This window comes from Crinia signifera, chromosome 1, assembly GCF_055691185.1.
Source record: "Crinia signifera chromosome 1, ASM5569118v1, whole genome shotgun sequence".
In the NCBI taxonomy this organism is placed as follows: domain Eukaryota; kingdom Metazoa; phylum Chordata; class Amphibia; order Anura; family Myobatrachidae; genus Crinia; species Crinia signifera.
Genome location: NC_139217.1, coordinates 314,623,620 through 314,646,927, shown reverse-complemented (window position 1 = coordinate 314,646,927; position 23,308 = coordinate 314,623,620). Strand labels below are relative to the sequence as shown.

The 23,308-nt window shown below is 46.6% G+C and overlaps 1 protein-coding gene across 2 annotated transcripts in view; it reads left to right on the top strand.

Annotated features, from left to right (window-relative positions):
• The first annotated feature begins 12,883 nt into the window (after positions 1 to 12,883).
• Positions 12,884 to 23,308, top strand: part of GOLM1 (golgi membrane protein 1) — a 55,051-nt gene continuing 44,626 nt past the window's right edge. The window contains exon 1 of one of the 2 annotated variants that reach the window (XM_083186438.1): positions 12,884 to 13,008. The gene's annotated coding sequence lies outside the window, so the exon portion shown is untranslated. The other variant, XM_083186431.1, reaches the window with a different exon arrangement.

The following is a 23,308-nucleotide window of genomic DNA, read 5'->3' as shown; positions in this document are numbered from 1 at the left end:
ATAAAATAATATTAGTCTCTTCTGTCTTCTTTAATTCTACCCATTGTTGTATGGCCAGCACTTTGCGAATATTAGTGATTGATTGCCTCCCCCAGATGAATCCGGTTTGATCCGGGTGTATTAGGCTGGGCATAATAATTTTTAGTCTATTAGAAATTATTTTGGTGAGTACTTTGTAATCCGCATTTAATACCGAGATTGGGCGGTAGGATTCTGGCATTTCTAGGTTCCTGCCCGGTTTTGGAAGTACTTTGACTAAGGGTATGGGTAAAATCCGGAATCGGATAAGACACCGGAATGCCGGACTGGACATCAAACTCTGCATTCCGGAGCTTGTAGTATCCGGTCTGGGGGTGTCCTGTCCGGGGGTGCTCCATCTGATGGGGCTGCTCTCGCACCTGTCACCTGGGAGAGGAGAGGGGGGAGAATACAGCCTCACCGCATGGTCCGGGGGTGTAATAAAAACTGGAACGGTCCAGACCACACAGGGAGGCTGTAATCTCCCCTTCCCCATGTCCCTGGTGTGAGCAATCACAGGGATCCCCCCGGACAAGACACCCCCCGCATGGGACACCCCTCGGACCAGACACTATAAGCTCCGGAATGCAGAGTTTGATGTCTGGTCCGGCGTTCCGGTGTCTTATCCGGTTCTGGTTTTTACTTAGTCCCTTTGACTAATGCTGAATTAAAGTGATGTGGTATTGGCTTTCCTGACATAATTTCATTAAACATGTTTTTCATTGGGTCTGCTATTCTGGGGGATAATATTTTGTAGAATTCGTTAGAAAAGCCATCTGGGCCTGGTGCTTTTCCACCTTTTAGACTAGTTATAGCTGATTGTATTTCCTCGGTAGTTATAGGGCATGTTTACGAGGTGACCTGGGATTGCGTCATCTGGGGTAAGGATATGTCTGACCAGAACTGGTGTTTTTTTTCAAAGTCTACTCTCTGACTGGAATATAGCTCAGAATAGAACTTTTTAAGCAGGTCTGTGATTTGTGCGTTTGTCTTTACCATCTCCCCCTGGCGGTTCCTCAGAGGGGGTATCACTGTGGCTGGGTGTCTGCCTTTTAATAAGTGTGATAATAATCTACTGGACTTGTTGCCAAATCTATAGAATGCGGTTTCTCTATGAAAGGTGTACCTATTTTCCATTTTGGACAATATATTATCAAATTGCGTTTTCAGATAATAATAGTTTTGTTTAGTTGTTGGGTTGGGATTTAGCGTAAATGCTTGGTATGCTGCTGTGAGTTTGGACTGGGTGTCTAGGTATTCTGCATTGTTTTGTTTATTTAGGGACTTCATGTAGGATTGAATGACTCCCGCTATCACAGGTTTTGCTGCCTGCCAGAACAAAATGGGGTCCCTACTTTCACACTCTGCATTGTTAATCTTGTAGTCCATCCACGCAGCATCAAGCATATTTCTGAATTTGTTGGAGTTGGCCATTTGTGAAGGAAATCTCCACTGACGTATGGGGCCTTTATCTGCGCTGATGGACATTTTAAACCAGCACAAAGCGTGGTCTGAGATATGTCTAGCTTCCATTTTAGCATCGACAATTCTGGGGAACATCCGTGCAGACATCAGTATATAGTCCAGTCTGGAAAGCGTGCCATGTGCCGCCGAGAGGCACGAGTAGTCCCTCTCCAACGGGTGGCACGCCCTCCAGACATCCACCACCTGTAATTCCTTCATCAATTCAGGGATCCCTAGGCTGATCTTCCTAGCTCTCGAGGCACGGGGTGTATTCCGGTCCATTGTTTCGGACGCTACTAAATTAAAATCGCCACCCACTATCAGAGGTGTGCCTACATAATTGGATAATTTTGTCAGGATCTTTTGGAAGAATTCCTGTGAGTATGCGTTGGGAGCATATATGTTTCCGAGCACCACTCTCATGGAGCGTATTGTGGTGTCGGTTATAACAAATCTCCCTTCTGGATCCACTTCAGATGAGTGTATGGTTATCGGTATATTTTGTTTAACTAATATAGCTACTCCCCGTGCCTTGGAGGTATATGAGGCATGTGATGCTACCGTCCAACCCATCATGTTCAATTTGTTAACCTCGGGGGTTAGTAGGTGTGTTTCCTGAAGGAGGACCACATCCAATGCCATTTTGTTTAGGTATGTAAGGACTTTCTTCCGTTTTTTTTTTTTTATTGAGTATTTTTTATTGGTTTTCCAAAATAAACAAAACTTACTAGCATGAAAGACCGGCAAAGGCAAAATAGGCACATATCAAATGAGCACGTACATGGATTTGCGCATATACAGAACGACAGGGTTACAACGCAGTACAGAATGAAAAGGTCATGGTTCCCCACACCCACATAAGTATAACATAGTTGCCTGAAGGCGCCATCCAGACAACCGTTAAAACAGGATATACAAAAGCGCGTTTGTGTAATGATTAGTACTGAGATGTAGTATTATGTCATGCTCAAAATGATCTAGCAAGGAGAGTACCTCCTGCCGGAACCTCCACACCAGTTCTGATATAAACCTAACTAGATCTAACAAATTAGTCCTAAGAACCCCAAAACAACCCTTCCCACAACCCCCCCAAAGGACCCAAAATAAACCTCCCCAAACCCCCCCCCCCCACCCTGTATGACCTACCCCCAACCTAGGTATACCTGGATCCCATAAGTAACCTGCCCTCACAGCTAACTACAACTAACTCTAAAAAGGGGTAAAGTAGTGGCCTGTAGCTTTTAATAGCTACCTAGCCTAAAGTCCTAATTTCCCCCTCACTCCCATCCGCCCTCCCCACACAGACCTATCTAACCCCCCCCCCCCTTCCCCCCACCCCATGTAGCGGATAACAAAACAAATGACTAGTAGGGGCAATATAAGCAGAGTCGAATCATTGTGAGACCTAAGAACAACTCCTCTGAGCACTACGGATAGGACAAAAGATTAAAAAATATATATAAAATAAAGTAAGACTATGCAGTAAGCAAAGCACAAAATATAGAAATATTGGGCAGACAAAACTTAGACATTGTTTCAGATTTGGCAGACATACACCCCAATGTAATTTAGTCCGGCCAGGTATCAACTTGTTTCATACATGTAGGTACTGCGAATCGGGGAATCCAAATATCCCCACAGTAAGACTGTAGCTGCCAGGGCAAAAAGACTGAGGCTATTCGATCGAGTCCTGGAAACACATATGAGCAGGATAGAGAGCCAGGTGCATATATCTGGAAGTACACAATCTCTGCTGCTGGATAAACTTCACCTTCATCAATCGAGTCGGGAGTAATAAAGGAGTGCTCTTTTTGATTTGATAGGTTCCTAGGCTGCTGAGGCGTGGAAATAGTGCAGATCAAGGTTGCAGGATATACAGAAGGGTTCTCCATCGGATCAAGTGCATGCAGAAGTCGTTGGGTAGAGGTATTAATGGCCTCGAGTATGTGCTGCAAAGATATTGACATTGTGTATTGTAGGTTGCACCCACACCAAGTATAGTGGTGAGACGGTGGTGGCTAGCACACCACCAGGTAGATAGGATAGTGCCTCTGGTGTAGTCGAAAGGAAAGTGTCCAGTGCTACAGGTGGTATACAGTGAGATCCAATGGAACTGTTAGAGCACCACAAAACAATATATAGCATGTATAGTGAAGAGCACTGGCAGCAGGCTCTATCTGTAGCCTGAATTAAAAAAAAAAAAAACTGTTTCCAGGAGGCCCGACTCAGAGCAAGTAAGTGTAACACAGTACCTGTCCAAAGGTGTATTAGCAGAAGCACCAGTATGCAAGGCACCGCAAATGGTCTGCAGCAGGAGGAAATATGCACGGATATCAAAGTCCAGGATATGTATCAAGAGCTGGGACAATGGACACAGCTGGGCAGGACGTCAGTAGAGGGTGGCAGCAGGAGTAAATTTTCAGCCGGGTTCAACCTCCGTCTCCCCGCCTAGAAGCCGTGCGACAGGCCAGAGACCGCAGCTCCCCGTCTCAGAGGGCCAAGATGGCGGCAGGCAGCGATCCCTCCACACACCCCAGCAACAGGCTAGAGTCTCAGCGGTGCCGCGTCCCCGCAGCTCACCGCTGGCATCACCAGACGGGCAGGAGGATCCCAGCAACAGCGCGCCCGGCTCCCGGACCACCACCTCACCCAGCAGAGAAGACTGCAGGAGGACCCGCCGAGGTCCGTGATTGAAGGCTCCAAGATGGCGCCCGCAGCGCGAGACGCCACAGGCCTAAACAGCCACCTCTCCCCGTACGCAGCAAACAGCAGTGCTGCAGTTGTCCCAGGAGGATCAGGGAGGCTTACGGAGGGTGAGTGGTCAGGGGCAGGGTGTTCGTGGCCTCCGGGACAGGAGATTTAGCAGAATAGTTACGGAGCCCGGAGCGCAGTTAGTAGGTCAAGCCACGCCCCCGGACTTTCTTCCGTTTTATTAGAGAGTTGAACCCTCCTACATTCCATGTGCCTACCTTTAAATCATTCATGAATCTAGCAGTGAGGTAACCCATAACTTTAACATGTAGGAGTCCTGCCCTGTAAAAACCTGGGGGGGGGGGGCATGATGGGACAAGACGGGGAGGGGGGGCTCATGAGGGAAAAACTAATCTCTAAAACAAACATACATTTACACATTACACATTGGGGAAAACGTTTCCCCAATGGTCTACCTTTCTAAATTGATCTTCCGTATTATTTCTATCCTAAATATAGTTAACTGTACACCACCTGAGTGCGCTCCTTGCTCACCCTGGCTTCTATGCTTAGTCAAAACTTTAACTGTGCCAAAAGGTGGTATCTCAGGCCCATTCTCCCGTTTAGAAACCCTTTATAGTCACTGTCCGGCCTCCAACAGCGGCCGTTTACTGCAAAGGCATAGCATGACATGGGGAAGTATATGTATCTCGGCCACTCCTAGGGGTCACAATTGGCAATTGTTCATGGCTGTGAGCAGCTTATATATACCTTTCCGTTCAGTGTCAGTTCCCATGCCATTTCAGGGCCAGTGATCATGTGTCCAGGGACAGGTAAAAGGTTAGTAACTAATGCTCAGTCATTATGGACTGGGAATATTTGCTATTCAGCATTGGGACCGTGTGTTGTGTCTCCACTAGCTGCTCCTTTCAAGTACTGTTCTGCGTCGGCTGCGGTGGAGAATTCTTTAAACGTGTCCCCCTCAAATATACGTAACCTGGCGGGGTATAGGAGGGCAAATTTCTTTGACTCATTGAATAAGCTTGTGCAGATCGGCGAAAACGCCTTTCTTGCCCTGGTCACCTCTGCTGAATAATCTTGGAATATTCTGATCCTGACACCGTCCCATGTTAGGTCTGATTTTTTCCTGGACGCATGCCAGATAGCCTCTTTGTGCTGAAAATTCAGGGCTTTGAATATGACAACCCTGGGTCTTCCTCCTGCACCTTTCTGTATGGGGCCAATGCGATGTGCCCTCTCCACTACCATTTCCCCACATACAGTATATCACTGATTCCCAGTAGCTCTGGGAGGGTGTCCTGCAAAAATTTGTATAGTTCCTCTCCTCTCGTGGATTCTGCCAACCCTGTCACACGGATGTTGTTCCTCTGGGAACGGTTTTCTAGATCATCTAGTTTGTTAAGAACCTGCAGGTGTTCTCAGGGTTGCTGTGTCTTTTTTAAGTTCAGCCACATCATGAAATATCTCTCCCACCCTGTTTTCTGTGATGGAGAGGCATTTGGTTACATTCTGCAGTTGTGACTTTATATCTAGGACTGCCTTGTCAAACTTAGCAGCCTGCGCATCCATCATAGGCTGCATAGTGACCTGTATGGCTTTTACTATGTCCTCATATGTCACTGGGGTGCCCCCCTTGCCAGGTCTAGCTTGTGGGGATCTGGAGCGGCGTGAGGTTTGGTTACCTTGCTCTGAGTCCGAGGGCTCAGAGAGCGCTGTGTCTCCAGCGTCTTGCAGCGTGTCCTGCATTGCGGCCACCATATTGGATTTTTCAGCCCTGCGTTCAGACCTCGAGCGCTGCGACTTTGAGGGCATGGAGGAGTCCGGGATCTTTTCCATACGGTGCCTGGTATCAGCGGGCAGCTTGGGCTAGGCAGTCTGCCCTGTTGTTTCCGCCGAAGCGGGTTTTTAACGGTGTGTTAGCCGGGTGAGGCAGCGGAGCTCTCCTAGTCTGCTGCCAGCAGCATAGGAGCAGAAACCGGAAGTCGCGATGCAATATTTTATTGTACAGTGCGGGTCTTTGGACCCGGAAATCGGGTCCCATCGCATACCTTAATTAGTGGTATGCGATGCGATAGGCGCCCTGATAATACACAAGTACCGAGAATATCACTGGAGCCAGACTTTGAGAATATTAGACTTGGAGAAGAACACTGGAGGAGGACTAGGAGAGCAAAACTGGAACCAGACGTGGAGAATAACACTGGAGCCGGACTTGGAGGATAACACTGTAACTGGACTTGGAGAATATCGCTGGGACCGGACTTGGAGAATAACACTGGAACTGGAGAATAACACAGAAGCTATATAAACAGGAAGTCTGTAGAGGAGCTCAGGGTGTAGTTCTTTCCCAATGAAAGACAGATGAAGCACTGGCATCTACCTGGACACAGGAAGTTTGTTTTAACCCTCCTGCCATGTGCTGATTGGCGGAGAAGGATTCTGGAGGATTCCTGTTGGCTGACTACAGCAAGATGGCAGCATCCGGCAGACCATGTTGTGGAGACACGCCAGGTGCCACTCCGTAGTATCAGAGGGAAACTGTGGAGGAGGACATGGCCAAGTGGACATCTCGGAGTCCACTCGCCGGACCACCGCACTGAGGAATGATAACCCCCGATGATCCGGATGGGAAACGCCACAGCCAGGTCTCCATTCGAAGCCACTGTTCCTGTGGGTATATATTGATATCTTGAGGTAGTATTCAATTTGTAATTGTCACTAATAGTGCCAATAAGATATTAGAAGTCCTGGGTCTAAACCCCAGTAATTGATAAATATGCTGTTGAATGAAATTGAGAAAAGCAGGGAAACACCTAAACAGGTCAATCCGTTGATCACATTGGTGATAAAATGAATGATATTAGCTTCAAACTTCGGCCCTTATTCTGGTTCATCCGCTTATTCTGGTTCACTTTTCAAACTGACAAAACCATGTACACTGCACGTGGGGTATATGTAGCTTGTGCAGAGAGAGTTAGATTTGGGTGAGTTATTTTGTTTATGTGCAGGGAAAATACTGGCTGCTTTTTTTTTACACTGCAATAGAGATCTCTCTTTGAAGTAGAACCCCACCCAAATCTTATTCTCTCTGCACGTTACATCTGCCCCACCCCCCTGCATTGCACATGGCTTTGTCCATTTGAGAAGGAATTTGCCTTTGCGAATGAACCAGAATAAGGCTTTCCTTCAGAGAATGGAGGTGCAGTAGCCAAAGATGGCTGCCAAAATCATATAATGGGGGAGGGGGGCCAGGTGCAGGGCCGGCGCCACCATTAGGCAGCCTTAGGCATTTGCCTGGGGCGCCGGCCACTGGAAGGCGGCACTTAGGAGCAGCCACCCCCCCCCCTCAGTGTGGAGCCTGGTGAGCGGCAGGAGCAGGTCGGTGGCATGTGAGCGGTGGGGCTGCCGCACCCCCTTTCTCTGTGGAGAAGCCAGGTGAGTGGTGCCGCAAACCCTTCTCCCTTCCTCCCCTGCAACAGATCGGAGGCGGTACGGGTGGACATCCCCCCACCCCACGCCTGTGTAGCGATACGACCGGACCCCCTCCCCCGCCTGTGTGGCGGTACGGCCGGCCTTCCCCCCCCCCCTCGCAGCCTGTGTAACATACGGCCGCCCCCCCCCCCATGCCGCACCCCCACCCCCATGCTGCAGCCCCTCACCCTCCGGAGCGAGTGGAGCAGCAGGCGGGGCACACCCCCCTCCCCCCCGCCTGGGGCGCTGGGGTGCCTTACACCGGCACTGGCCAAGTGGCTTGCAAGCCAATGTCCGAAATCCCAGGAGGGGAGGTTGCAGACATGCCTGTCCCCTTCAAAATGCGTGGCCGGCTGGGCAGGCCAGTGGCAGCCAAGGGGGCTAATTGCAGGGGAAGGGACATCCAGTGGTTAAAGCTAGGAATCGGAGGGAGGGGGGGGAGAGTGCCATTCTACCCCCCTGCACAGCCAAGATGCATGTCCAGAGAGCCTTTACATGCTGCTTCCCTTCGTGTGCCCTATGATTGGTTTGGTTGTACTTATGTAAGTAATTAAAGCTGTGACCAAATTACATTTTTCTCAGTTATTTGGACATGGCAGTGCTGGTAAGTCACCCTCCCCATCCTTATAGATGTCTGTGCAGTCCTGTGTTTGCTTTCCGATATCCACATTACGGTCTCTGCCACTGCTAGCTCCGAGCAGATGGAACTCCACCTGGCCCAGCAGCATTTATTACCTTTATTAATACAATTGTACCAAGGGGTACCACCATTTAGTATCTACTGGCATACATAAAAGTAGTTGTGACATTTACTGAGTGGCAATAAATCCGATTTGAGCAATGGAGGTAAAAACAGAATTATACTTAAGATAATTCCATCTCTTCGAACTACATAATGGCAGCCCTTTACATTGGATAATGGCGCTCAGAGGAGTAGTTAGGTGACATGGTGCCCGGAGCAAGGGTATATTTCTTATTTAATGCCCCAGATCATTATGCCTATTACATATTTTGCCACTCAAACAGTATTGCCCATCACACTGTAATGCCCTGTAATGACCATTATACATTATGCCGCACACCGTAATGCTTATTTCACCTTATGGTATGCAACGTAATACCTACTACATATGCCACAAGCTGTAATGCCTATTACATATTATACCACACACCTTAATGCCCTTTACATACTATATATGATCTCCCCCACAAAGGGAGTTCATTAAAGGAACCTGGCACCTGCTTTATATGTGTAAGCATAAATGTAATTGTGGGAATACATCATTGTGGAGTCACGTGGTGATCTTTATATGACTGCTTCATCTGGTGGTTGCTTTGGGGAAAATGAATTCCGCCTGAAAGATCCCTTTATATGCATATCCTTTTTTCCATTTTAAGTAAGCAAAAGAAAGCATTCTACACTATTTGACTGCACAGAAGGTGATCCAGGAAAATAATAATTACAACACCATTCCATATTAAGAATTAACCCTCTCTGCTTTAATTAGAAAGTACTTTATTTACAGACTGATATATATTGCTTGTGCTCCTTTTTGTACACGTATTATACAGTATATACCACTGGAATTGACTTGTGAGAAGAGGCTACCATTTGTTGAAATGGATTGCTGTAAGTTATCCCCATTTTCCTCTCAGTAAAGAGCACACCACCATTTTATTTTTATTGCATCTTTTATCTTCAGGAGGTGAAACCTGATTGGTGATATTGCTGCTCCCCCTCCTGTGCTCAAAGTCTTCTTTTATTCATTCGACAAGCAGGGAGTGTTTACGGGTGTACCCGCAGCATTTCATGGGTGTGCCCACTAAAACGGTGGGCGTGCCGATAGAAACGCTGGGCAGACCCCAGCAAATGCAGGTGTTCCCCTGTCTGCTCGGGGCGGAAGGATGATATGGGCACTCGCCCTGAATTTGCATCGATCCATGCAGCCGGCACGTGACTCCTGGCTAGAAAGTGGTTACGAGTGCCGGGCAAAGTAGGAGAAATCATTCGATGGTAGGTAACCATTGAATGATTTGTGCTCCGATCAGGGATTCACGTGATTGTGCATGTGGGGGGGGGGGGGGGTGTGTGTGTGCATTCGGCAGGACCTAGCGAGCAAGTCTGAATCAAGCATACAGTGTAGAATACCTGTAGTGCTTGCACGCTCACTACATACGGTGCAGAATACCTATAGTGCTTGCCTGTAGTACTTGCATGTTCACTGCACACAATGCAGAATACAAGCAGTGCTTTGCTCACTCACTGCATACTGTGGGGTCATTCTAATTGACTCAGTAAGCTGCAAAGCTTGCAGCTTACCGAGTGCATGGGACTCCACCCATTCCCCTTGCAACTATGCCAGGGTATGTGTTAAAAAGACACACCCCCTCACATGTGCCCGCAGCAGAAGAAATAATTTGATGGTTGGCGATCATCGAATGATTTCTCCTGCCTTCGCAAATATAAGTCTGTGGAGACGGACTTATATTTGCGGGTGCCCCGAATGAAGACTGAACGTCCCCCGGCAGGCATCGACCTGCTCATGTACCCATGGGAACACCCAGTGTTTTCATGAGGACGCCCATGAAATCCTGGGTGTTCCCATGTCCCAGCACCCTCCCACAGCCACCTCTCCCCTGCCAGTCTCACTCCGTAAGTCTCCGGACTTTTTTGCTTGTCCATGCTAGGATGGAAGATGGTCTGTTAGTTTAGCATTTGTCCCATTTATTATACTGATCATCGATTATTGCTTAGTATGTACTTATGCTTAATCGGTCATTATCTCTTGTTTCTCCATACTATCTAAAGTCAGCGGTTCTACTCCGTTTGCTCACAGCTTATTATTTTTTGTATTTTTAAATGTACATTGCACATGTAATTTGTCATTATGTTGTTGTTTTATCCTTCCTGATATTGTTTAATTATGCGTGTCTTGTCTCCAAGGGGCGGGGATTTGAGTACATGCATCACGATGCGCCGGCCAGGCTGGTTTCTATGCACTCAATGAGGATTGTTTTGTTGTTGCTACAGCCAGGTCAGTTGCTATGCAACCACGCAAAGCCGTGTCCACGCAAAGACGCATGACGTCATCCCCTGCACCCGGAAGGAGAGCTTGCACGCTGATTGACAAAGACGGGCATAGATGTATAAATGTAAGTAGTGTTTCTGTTTGTTTTATTCCTGACGCAAATTGAATGGCATTGCGATTGAAATGTTGAATAAACTGTTACCTGTTCAAGGTCCTGCATTTTGAAATGCCTAGATTCCGTGTGTTACTAAAACACTGCCATCTGCTGGCCCCAAGTGGAACTACATCTCTTTCACACATACAGAAACAGAGAGGTAATCACACAAATGGAAACACAGAGTCAATCACAAGGTAACAGACTATCTTTTGAAATTTTGCTTTGAGCGGGCTTAGCTAGTATGGTATACAAAGTCAGCCAGAAACATTGACCAAGGAGCAGAAAGCTCCAACCCCGCAGAACTGATAGCAAGATGGGGGGCAATACCCAGATACCATGGGGGGAACTAGAAGTAGTAAGATGCAACTAGAGACTGAGAGACGGCAGCCAATCAGCATCATAGCAGTAACGTGATACAGCTAATCAGTGCGTGCAAGCTGATGTGCTGTAGCTAATTGCAGGAGAGTGAAAGGCTACTGTAGTCAATCCCAGAAGACCATAATCAACAGCAGCCAATCACTAGAGCAGGCAGAGTAGAGGCCACAGCGAACTAATGGTGTGTACACACGGGTACAATCAGCATGAGATTTTGACTATATAGTCGAAATTGCATGCAGATCGCACAGGGTTTTTTACCTTGCGATCCCGATGCGCGCTTCTGTTGCAGCACAAATCGAAACCCAGATAGACAGGGCTGCAATGACTATATAGTGCAAATCGAATGTAGATAGCATCAATTGTATGTAAAAAGTACAGTTAGCAAAGATTGTATAGCAACCAAATCTTAAGTCGAATAGCAAGGGAATCTCACTGTGTGTACACACCATAATGGAGTGTACACACTTGTACAATGTGCATGAGATTTTGACTATATAGTCAAAAAAAATCTCATCTGGATCGCATGCAGATCGTGCAGGTTTTAACCCTTGTGATCCCAACGCGCGCTCCCGTATCACAACCAGAAAGTCTTGGCTGCATAGACTATATAGTGCAGATCTGCGCTATATAGTCTAAATTGTATGCAGATAGTCTAAATTGTACAAGTGTGTACACACCTTAAGACTGGCTGATCAATCGCATCGGCCAGAAGTGGGGGCGTGAGTCAATCAGAAATAAGCGCTGTTTAGAAAGTGGGGACCTGACATTTACCTATTTGCATTGACATCTATAAAACTGGGACTAAGTAAAAACCGGACCCGGATAAGACACCGGAACGCCGGACCAGACATCAAACTCTGCATTCCGGAGCTTATAGTGTCTGGTCCGAGGGGTGTCCCATGCGGGGGGTGTCTTGTCCGGGGGGATGCCTGTGATTGTTCACACCAGGGACATGGGGAAGGGGAGATTACAGCCTCCCCGTGTGCCGTTCCAGTTTTTATTACACCCCCGAACCATGCAGTGAGGCTGTATTCTCCCCCCTCTCCTCTCCCAGGTGACAGGTGTCAGAGCAGCCCCATCAGATGGAGCACCCCCGGACAGGACACCCACGGACTGGATACTACAAGCTCCGGAATGCAGAGTTTGATGTCCAGTCCGGCATTCCGGTGTCTTATCCGATTCCGGATTTTACCCATACCCTATAAAACTAGAGTATAAAAAAAGGGAGTGACACTGTGCTTGTGCTAGCACAGCAGCGGATCCATTCCAGCGTAGGGCAGCAGTTAATGGGGACTCTTCTTGTAAACACACAAGTGAGCGGTGACTGAGCATGAGCACACAGGTGCAGCACGTAAATAAACATGAATACATGACTAGAGTCCTGCATAGACGCACAGCGACACAGAACATTGTGTTCATTGAGCAGCAGTGCCACGTATCCGGCTCATCCCACCGCAGCGTGGCCGCCATGCAGGAGACGCACGGCGGCCTCTAGCGCTATCAGTGCCGGTTCACTGCAGCACGGTCCACGGACAACAGTCACAGCACCCTCCGCTGCGCTACCTTGGCAGCGTCACAACTGCTGCGTGTCACTACACTCATAGCGTGTCGCACCGGCTGTAGCCAGCTACACTGTACGCGGCGCCCTGCCTTGCCCTGCCTTCCCCAGCCCCGCCCGGCCGCCGCCGCCGCCTCTTCCTCTGCATTTGTCAGCCGGTGACTGTCGGTTGCCCGGCAACGCGCGGGGCGAGAGACTAGAGAGGCAGTCCAGACTCCCTGGTGATTAATGAGCGTTGTAGCAGGGCCGGCACCGGGGTGGGGCTATCAGGGAGGTGTCACCGGGCTCACAGCGCCGCTCACTGTTCTGGCAATAGGGAAGCGGCAACTGGAGGGAGCGGGGGGAAGAAGTTAGTCCGGAGCTGGCAGCCAGGAGAGGCGGCCGGAGGTGAGCGCAGCGCTGCTACCCGGGGAGGATGATGTAGGGGGCAACACACGTACTGATACCGGGGCGATCATGTCCTAGCGACGCAACCCCTCTGCCCCGTGCACACCGGAGCTGCCCGGTAGCCTGTGGGTGTAATGAGCTTGTGCCGTGCTGCTCTTACCCTACTCTCCTTATACTGAGTGTATGCTCTATACACCGCACTGCTCGCATCGTTCCTCGTTGTGATCTATAGTGTGTGACTGTGCGTGCATATAATTTGTCTCTGGAGTGAAAATAATATTTATTTTGGGATGTGTATTTTTTTTTTTTTTTTTTAATTCAAGTGTAATTTTTATGTGAACACTGAAATATTAATGCTTAGACTCTGTTCTAGACCTGGTAAACTTTTTTTTTTTTTACATATTTTTTGGGGGCTATACATTAAAATATAATATTATATATCTATATCTCATATTATGGTATGTTTGTTATGCCCTCTTTTTTATATATTTTACCCCTTTCACACCAAATTACCGGGTGAAGCAGTTCTACCTGGCAATTTGTAAAGCACAACGAAATATGCTGCGCTATATAAGAAACTATAAATAAATAAATAATTTGCCGTTCAACAAGGGTCCTTTTTTCTGTGTGAAAGGTTCTCCAACCCTGGAATTTACCGGGGTTGAGGACCTGGCATTTACGACCCGGGTTGACCCTTTCACACAGAATTACAAGTGTTTATCAGCAAACTACGGGGTTGAAATTTTTAACCCAGTAATTTGCTTCTAATACCCCGTTCCCACTGCTAGGCAAATTCCCGTGTCTAGCATGTTGACCTGGTAATTTGCGTTTTAACAGTTTTTTTTTCAGTATGAACTGGTCAACCCATGTCAAAATTCATGGGTCTCCAACCCTACTTTTTACCCGTGTTTGAGATCCGTGTAAGCAGACAGGAGTTGACCCGTTCACACTGCAAAAAAAACCATGTTTAGAGGCAAATTACCGGGTAGAACTGCTTCACCTGGGAATTTGCCTTAGCAGTGAGAACAGGGTCTGGCGCCGCAGTCGTAAAAGGTTGTTAACAATCGCAGTGTGAACACGGCATACCTGTGAAAAAGGGGTCTGGCTGCTCCCGGCAAAATTAACTGGACTGGCACTCTAAATGCTGGATAATTGCTGGGCCATACTGTATGTCTGAAAGGGGTGTTACGTGACCCTATGATGTCTGGGTGTCTGCAACAATAGAGTACAGTGTATAGCTGTGTACACACGGGGCGATATATTGCTCAGTGTTTCCTTTTCATCAGCGACCAGAGATGGTCACTGATGAAAGGGAACCTTTGCCGGAGGAGCTGCAGAGGGAATGAGCTGGCTAAAAACGGGAGCGTGCACCCGGCGATTTATCGTCGGTGCACACTCCAATCGCTGGCAATATGGTCACTCAGCGACCATATTGCCAGCGATAAGTGTACTGTGTGTACACAGCTTAACTCATCTACTGTACCTGCTCTACCTGTTTGGATGTAGAAGTCCCGTTTGCCCATCATAAACCGAAGTTATCCTGGGGCTTTCCCAAACACCTGCCTGTTCTAGTGCATAAATCCTGATTTCTTACAGCAATGTCACTCAGGTGCTTGGAGATTTTTATATAACTTGTGTGTGAGTGCTTGCGTGCCAATGAAATTAGGGCCCCGTTTATCCACAAATGTTATAGCAATGGCATATTTAGTCTATTGCTGCAATACCAACAAATAAGCAGCTGGTATTCAGCATTATTTCCTTTCCAATGAAGTCCAGCGTTGTCTCATCAGCGGCATCCTGTGCTCTGCTTCTGACACCCTAATGCTGTCTGTAACAGGCTTGCGTAATACAAATGAGCGCTGTCCAGTCTGCACATGTGCATGATTTTTGCACCCAGCAATTCCCATAAGACTTCACTGAGGATAGGCCACCGTTTAACGGTCGAACTTGTGGTCAAGAACGGTATGGGGCAAACGTCTGTAAACATAGTTTACAACTAGTTTGTTGGGTACAGCAACTAGGATGTTATGTTGCATTGATAAATGAGGACCGTAGGCTGTAAACCCCATACACACTAGACAAGAAAGTAAAAGTTATCTCTCATAAGGGGCCTTTTAAATGATATCTTGTACTTTCTGCTTTTTTTTCTGCAACTGCAATATGGCCTCCAATCACTCCTGGCGGCTGGCATTGGCAAGTGTGTATACTATTAATAATAGTATGTCAGAAGATATGGTAGTATTTTATATCGTCTTGGGGTAAGATATGTACTGCTAAAGGTCCAGCTTGAAAGCCACCCTGTGTGCACGGGGCAGTGATGAGCGGTTTAGCGCTGATGCGTGCTACTGCATGATCGCTCGCCTAGCCGCTCATGTGCTGGTATTACCAGCAGATAAGCAACAGGGTGAACTACCGTATATACTCGAGTATAAGCCGACCCGAATATAAGCCGACCCGAATATAAGCCGAGGCACCTAATTTTACCACAAAAAACTGGGAAAACTTATTGACCCGAGTATAAGCCTAGGGTGGGAAATGCAGCAGCTACTGGTATATTTCCCTGTATAAAAATACCAGGACACAACAGACTGCTCCCCTTGCATAATAGCAGGACACCACAGGCTGCTCCCCTTGCATAATAGCAGGACACCACAGGCTGCTCCCCCTGCCTAATAGCAGGACACCACAGGCTGCTCCCCCTGCCTAATAGCAGGACACCACAGGCTGCTCCCCCTGCCTAATAGCAGGACACCACAGGGGGCTCCCCCTGCCTCATAGCAGGACACCACAGGGGGCTCCCCCTGCCTAATAGCAGGACACCACAGGCTGCTACTCCTGCATAATGCATTACAGGCTGCTCAGGCTGGGGGACACCACAGGCTGATTCCTGTGCTGACAGCTGGGACACCACAGGTTGATCCCCATGCAAGGGACACCACACACGGAGGGGGGAGGGAGCAGCCACCGCTTACCTCCTCCATCATCCGACTCCAGGGTGTTTAGGGTGCGCCGCTGACAGGCTCCACGGGGGGGGGGGGGGGGGGTACGCCGCCACTGCCCTGCCGTCCACTTCGCTGCCCGGCTCCACTTTGAAAAAAGGCGCGGCTACGGCAACATGGCCACCGGCCTCCTGCACTGAGGACATGTATAGTGCAGGAGGCCGGCGGCCATGTTGCCGTAGCCGCGCCTATGTTTAAAGTGGATGGCTGGACGCAGGAAAGAAGCCACTGACTCAAGTATAAGCCGAGTGGGGGCTTTTTCAGCTAAAAAGAAGGCTGAAAAACTCGGCTTATACTCGAGTATATACGGTACTTTCCATAGTGTCTTGCTATGGAAAGTCATCCCGCCCTGGGGACAATCACTGAAACGGGCGAAAAACACTCAGTGTATATGCACTCGTTTTTCAGCCAAGTGATTTTCCCCATCATCGGTTAGCATCCGGGTTCCGGTTGACTGACCGGCAGTCGGAATTCCGACGGTCATTACACCAACGTCAGTATCCCAACTGCTAAAACCCTAACAGACGGGCAGCGGCTATTCTCCAACGACCCCCATAGAGAGAGAATAGAATAGGTGGCGAGCGTAACGAGCCACTGTGCCCGCAGCGTCGCAAGCCCGCTACTGTGTTATACCACACCCTAGCATACACGCTGGCCAAATTCGCACCTTTTAGACCTGTAGCTGTTTGGTTTCAGTAATATGTAATGTTTATAATGTACTATTGTATGCTTTTGTAGTCTTAAGTATATAAAAAAAAATAATTCTCCATAATTAAATGAGCTGGAGGCAACCATTAGGTTAGTAGTATACCAGCATTGTTTTGTGGCCTTTGATGGCTTTTTTTCCCCTCATTAGTTATTGGCAGTAGATTATGTTTGATATTCTATATCAAGTTCTATGGTTGTATTCAGAAAAACAAAGTGAAAAATAGAGCAGGATTAAGGGACCTTTTTTTTTTTTTTCTTCAAGCCATGTTTTCTGCATAAGGTTATGTATCCTGGCTATGGGGGTTATTCTGGTTCACTCCTTCTGGTAAAATCCTTCTTAGATGGATAAAACCATGTGCACTGCAGGGGGGGGGGGGGGGGCAGATGTAAAATGTGCAGAGAGAATTAGTTTTTGTTTCTGTGCAGGGTAAATACTAGCTGCTTTATTTTTACATTGCAATATAGATCTCACTTTCAAGTAAAACCCCACCCAAATCTAATTCTCTCTGCACATTTTACATCTGCCCCCACTTAATCACCTTAGTAACAAAATACTAATACAGGAGACTTCACAGGAATCTGCAAAACACTGACTAAAGGCCCATACACACTAGGCGATTTTGAGCTGAAAGCAGCTCCGTTTGAGCTGCTTTCAGCTCAAATGCCTCCCAGTGTGTATGGGCAGGAGATGAGCCCTGATGCTCATTTAAAGCGGCAATCATTGACCCTTCAAAATCAAACTGGTCAAACCTGGAGATTTCTTACCAAATCTCTCACTTTCTGAATCTTTCATCCTATTAAATTTCCCCCCAGAAGAAATCCCTTGGCATGTAACTCACAGGGATGGGTTAGCGCTGCCGCTGTCCATGGTAGTATTATTTACGGTATCACTTTTTTGTAAATCTTTAAAGTCTGTAGCGAGACACAGGCTGTTAAATAGGTCCCTAAATTGTCTATCTAAACTTTTATCCATTATCTCTGTAACAGATTTTTATATTTCCTAACTTATGATCTATTCAGGTACTGCGCTATTATGAGCCACCTTAAGAATAATTAAACTAGGGCGAGGCCACATTATACTGTCCCCTGGGAGGGGCTGCTTCGTTTGTTGTCAGAGAAAGAAAGTCAACAAATGCTTTTGGCTATGATAAAATTGCATGCCTATTTTTAGTTTTTTGTTTATATATAATATTTCTTGTTTAGTCTTTTGTTTGCTTAAAAAAAAGTAAAAAGCCTCTTCCTTGGTTTTAAGTTTGTAAGAAGGCCGGTGTTGTCTTTTACAGTTTCACCTAATCAAAAAGGGATTACAGTAACCTTAATCAAGAGAAGGATATGGTGTCTCAATGTATCACAGCAGCAACATGAAGTTTTGCTTTCTCAGTGTGTTGAGTTACAAGACGAAACAAGGCGTTGTTGTGATAAACCAGTAAATAAGGGAATATTGCCCGCAGCAAAGATCTTCCCCCTTCTTTTTGTATAAATGTTATGTAAAGTGCATAGGAATAAGAATAGAGTACTTCATTTATATATTGATGGCATTACAGTATTTCAATTAAATTATATAAGATATGCAAAATGCAGGATTTATTTTTGAAGATTATAAACAGGTTGAATGGAATGTATTTAAAAAACAAAAAAAGTGCTATGACAACCGAGAGGTCAGACCTGTTCTTGTGAACAATGCTGGCCATACTTAAGTGGGAAGTGGTGTCTACCCCGATAATGGCAACTACCTGCAGCCAGTGTCAACGAGTAGTTGGCGTTCACACATCCTGCAATATATCACAACATGTGTAGTTCACTTAGAGATCTGTCCCTTTCATTTGCATGCACAAATGCTGATATGATCAGCAGTTATGTAAACTTTCCTTGCCGTAGGCTAGCTACACTGTCAGCGTAGTCTAACTGCTGCCTAGCGTAGTCGCTCCACGGCAGCCCAGCTCTGTCCCCAGCGTCCATGACAAGTCTACTGTGCGCCCCTCACACAGCGCCGGTAACTGGCAGATCCCCTGTGCTGGCGGACGCCAGTACATTTTACAGGTGACATAGTCAAGATAGACTTGTCTGTACAGTCTATTTAGCCATGCGATACCGACAGGGCCACGCATCGGGATCGCATGCGGCTGAACACTGTGATTTTGACTAACTTGCAATGCGATTTTGACTATATAGCCAAAATCACACAGTGTCAACACAGCTTATGGCCTTCTATTTTTCCAGAACACTCCTGTAAATTTTTATCATGTGTGATCTTTCACAATATAAAGTGACATGTCCTAGAGCTAGAGAAGTATTTGAATGACCTTATTTGGATTTGTGTCCTTGACAGCAATTAAGGTACAGTAATGTAATGGCAGCAGCAGATGACACTTGCCAGTTTTGCATATAGAGGAGGAGTGGCATGTAATGATCTTGTATATTTGTTATGAAATTAACATGTTAAGTTCCAAATTCCTGTAGACATTTATGGTGGCTTAAGTTACCATAGAAAGTGTCAGTAATTAGAGGTGTGGCTTAAGTATTAATCAAATTACATAGCACCATGGTCAGGATTATATGTAACACAAATGCTGGATTGCTTTGGTTGTCTACAATTATGGAAAAGTATAACAGAGTAATAATATTATAAAATATAGTCTGGCATCCAATAACTTGCTCAGGGCTATCCATTTTGCCCCGATACACAACACTTTACATGGTTTTTCTTTGGGTTCCTCATATCTGCAGGAAGCAGCTGTGGAGCCGTGGTTACGTTACGGATCGGGAACTTCTCCTCGGTCCCATGTATTATTGCATGAAGTCCATTTTCGCCCAATATAAACAGCTTATAGTTGGATAGCATGATATTGGATACCATTGCAGTGATCGCGAAAACTCCCAAAAATTATGGGTCCCTGGGACCCCTCACTTACAAAAATCGGGGTCCCAACGGAATAAAGCCTCCTCTCCCCTTCCCCAGCATGGCACATACAGAAGCCTCCTCCTCTCTTCCATATGGCATATACCCTGAGCCAAGGGCCAGCCTGAGCCTATTTTTTTTTTTTTTTGGTAAGCAAACATAGATTTGGGCACCCCCAAAACTGTGGCTACTATAGCTTGGGGGGAAGGGTGTAATCAATTGGCATAGGTTGGGAGGGGGGTGTAATCAATTGGCAATTTGCCCACTCACATAAAGCAAGATACACATATACTAGAAAAAGGAATGTCGGAATAGGGACACCTGTGCTGCACCAATCAGAATTGTAAAAGTAATGGCAGCAGGAACAGGAGGGCTAGGGTTAGTGAAATCCCAGCAGAGTCTATAGGCTCCTCTCCTACAGGCAGCTCTGCCTGTTAAGAGTTAATTGGTGAGCTGCAGCCTCTCTGCCAGCCGTGCAGTGAGGGGAGGAGGGGACAAGTGGGCCATTAACAGCCAGCACTCAGAGCCTGGAGGAGGTGACAGTGACATACAAGAGAGCAGCACCGCAAGGTAGGAGAGGAGGAGGGAAGTCTGCAGCCCGAGTCCTGCTAGCAATAAATCCCCTTACATGACACAGCCAAGCAGCCTGCTAAATGGACCACGCACCCTTTTTAACTCTACTTCCTGCCGGGTCTGCTCCGTCCTCACTGTCACACCTCCCTGGTTCTGGCCCCCAATGCTGGTTTCAGTTCCTTGTGCTCCATCCTCACACCAGCTGCAGCTCTGTTCCCCTGCTGAGCAGCTGCTTCTGGTGTTGGCTCCAGCCGTCTGTTGTTAAGGCACAGTGCAGGAGCCAGCTTACGCGGCTTCCGTGCAATGCTGCCGCATTTTCACGCCCAGCAGATGTATGAAGCGGTCGTAAGTCACGCTGTGTCTTCTCCACGGTCGCATCACAACTGAGGGGGAAACGGATCCCTCCGCCCTTGTCACACATCTTAACACAGCACAGGGGACCCAGCCATTCATAAAATGTGAGTCCCTGGTGCTCCAAAGTGGGTAAAATACTCGCTATAGCGAGTATTTGCGAACCCTGCCATTGGTCAATATCGTCCAAAAAGAAGATCCACCTAATAGGATACCTGACGAAATGTTCACCTAAAAATAGTCACATTAGCGGTCTGTTCACTGTTTTGTGCCTTCATAGCTCTTCCATACAGGTGCTGTGTGATAGTCGTTTCACAGTAACTTGCTGGGATCCTGTAATAACTTTTGCGATTATATATTTGTGCCGCATGCAGGATATTATAGGCATTTTCTAAGTGATCTAGTAAGATCGCTTAGAAAATGCCCTGGGATTGCTACGTGTGTAGGCCCCATTACACAGTTTTGTATAACTATTTTGACAACCAATTACAATGACACGCCTGTATGCATTAGAATCTTTGTTTATCTAATAACTATGTCTGACACACCAGACGAGCCCGAAGCGTGGCGAGCGGACGCGGAATACTTCACATGTATTCCGCATCCCCTCGCGGGGCACGCTGGGCTCGCCACACTATATAAAATCGACTCTACGCCGACGTGGATAGTGGGGATATGAAAAGGTCGGAGGACGCGTACGGTTACATGCGATGCGATGGACCCAATTTTTCTGACCCGATACAATAGAAATCGGCGGTGCCGTGCTAGGAAACAAGTACCATTTAATCGTTTTGATCGCATCGCATGCGATCAAAACAAATTTTTTTTTTTTTGTACAGGCACCCTGATGGGTGATTACTATGTTTATATGCACCCCTATTGTTAACGCCACCCCCACTATGAACGCCATCCCGAAGCGTGGCGAGCGCAGCGGTACGTGTCCTCAGACCTTTTCATACCCCCACTATCCACGTCAGCGTGGAGTTGATTATATATAGTGTGGCGAGCCACCGAGCCCAAAGCGTGGCAGCGGACAAGGATTACTTCACATGTGTTCCGCGTCCCCTCTCGGGGCTCGCCACACTTCGGGCTCGGTAACTATGTAAAATCAACTCCACGCCGATGTGGATAGTGGGGGTATGAAAAGGTCGGAGGGCGCGTACCGCCGTACCTCGCGGGCTAGCCACGCTTCGGGTTGGCGTTGATGGTGGGGGTGGCTTTAACAATGAGGGTGCATTTAACATAGTAATCACCCATCAGGGTGCCTGTACAATTACAAATCGCATCGCATGCCTTTACAATTACAATGACGCAATATTAAAATTGTACAGTGCGGCTCTTAGGACCCGAAAATCGCGTCCCATCGCATACCTTAATTAGTGGTATGCGATAGCATAAGATGGGCGCCGTGCTAGGAAACAAGTACCAAAATGTTTTATTAGCAATAGGTTTTTTTTCAGTGGAAGTTTGGAGTCAGGATCTTGATATATGTGCATTAAGTCAATGAGTTAAGCAAATAAGGCAAGCAATGGCAAATTTACCTCATAAGACAGGATCAGCATTCCCACTGCATTTATTCTGAGGTGTCTAATTGGCAAGTATAGCCCATAAATATATCGGGGACAAACCAGCATTGATCAGCAGTATTCTCATTAGTGTGGTAATTACTATTGTGTGACTTTGAACTGCACAAAGTGACACAATAGTCTATCTATTAGACATGATGCTGGGTACACATATAACGCGATCTTGTTCACAATGGGACCTGGTAGGGGTGCATACACACTTGCCAATGGTGGGGGCAATTCCGCAGCATGGCTCTTGTAAGCAATATCCTACGTCATCTAGAAAAAAAACAATGTAAGTGCCAGCGCTGGCTGAAGGATTTGCAAGGCGTTTGTTTAAAAATATATTATTTTAATAGCTATACATATTAAACCTACTCATAACAAAATATATATATAAAATATTTCTGTGTGCAAGTAATTTTAAATGGCAAAATATATTATTGCAATACAGGTTGAGTATCCCGTATCCAAAATGCTCGGGACCAGGAGAATTTTGGATAACGGATTATTCCGTATTTCGGAATATTTTAATATTTCAATTATGTATTTTGAAGTATCTTGCATTTATGCTGTATAAACACATGAAATGCAAACAAATATATTTTATTTGTTCAAAAAACAAGGTTTCAAAACATGAAACAAAATTTGTGTACTTCCTCAGATACTGAATTTGAATGCCAAGCAATCATTGTCTTGTACATATATAGTGGCAGTTACATATCATTCCCTCAGTAGTGCTGTTACAATTGTCCCTAGTGAGTTTTTAGCAAAAAAAAATTGTTTTTTTCACTTTCTGGAATGTATGGTTTTTGGAATAATTTGGATAACGGATATTCGGATACAGGATACTCAACCTGTATATAGATTACTATATACAAATGTCCAACTGGAAATAAATGAATAATTTGTTACCAATCCACTGGTGAATGAGTGTTGCTGAGGTATTTTAGTAGCTGAAGACAATACTCGGAGGGAATAGGATGTGAAATCTTGCTCTATCTTCACGTATCCCTTGTATCCTGAAAAACAGCTTTTA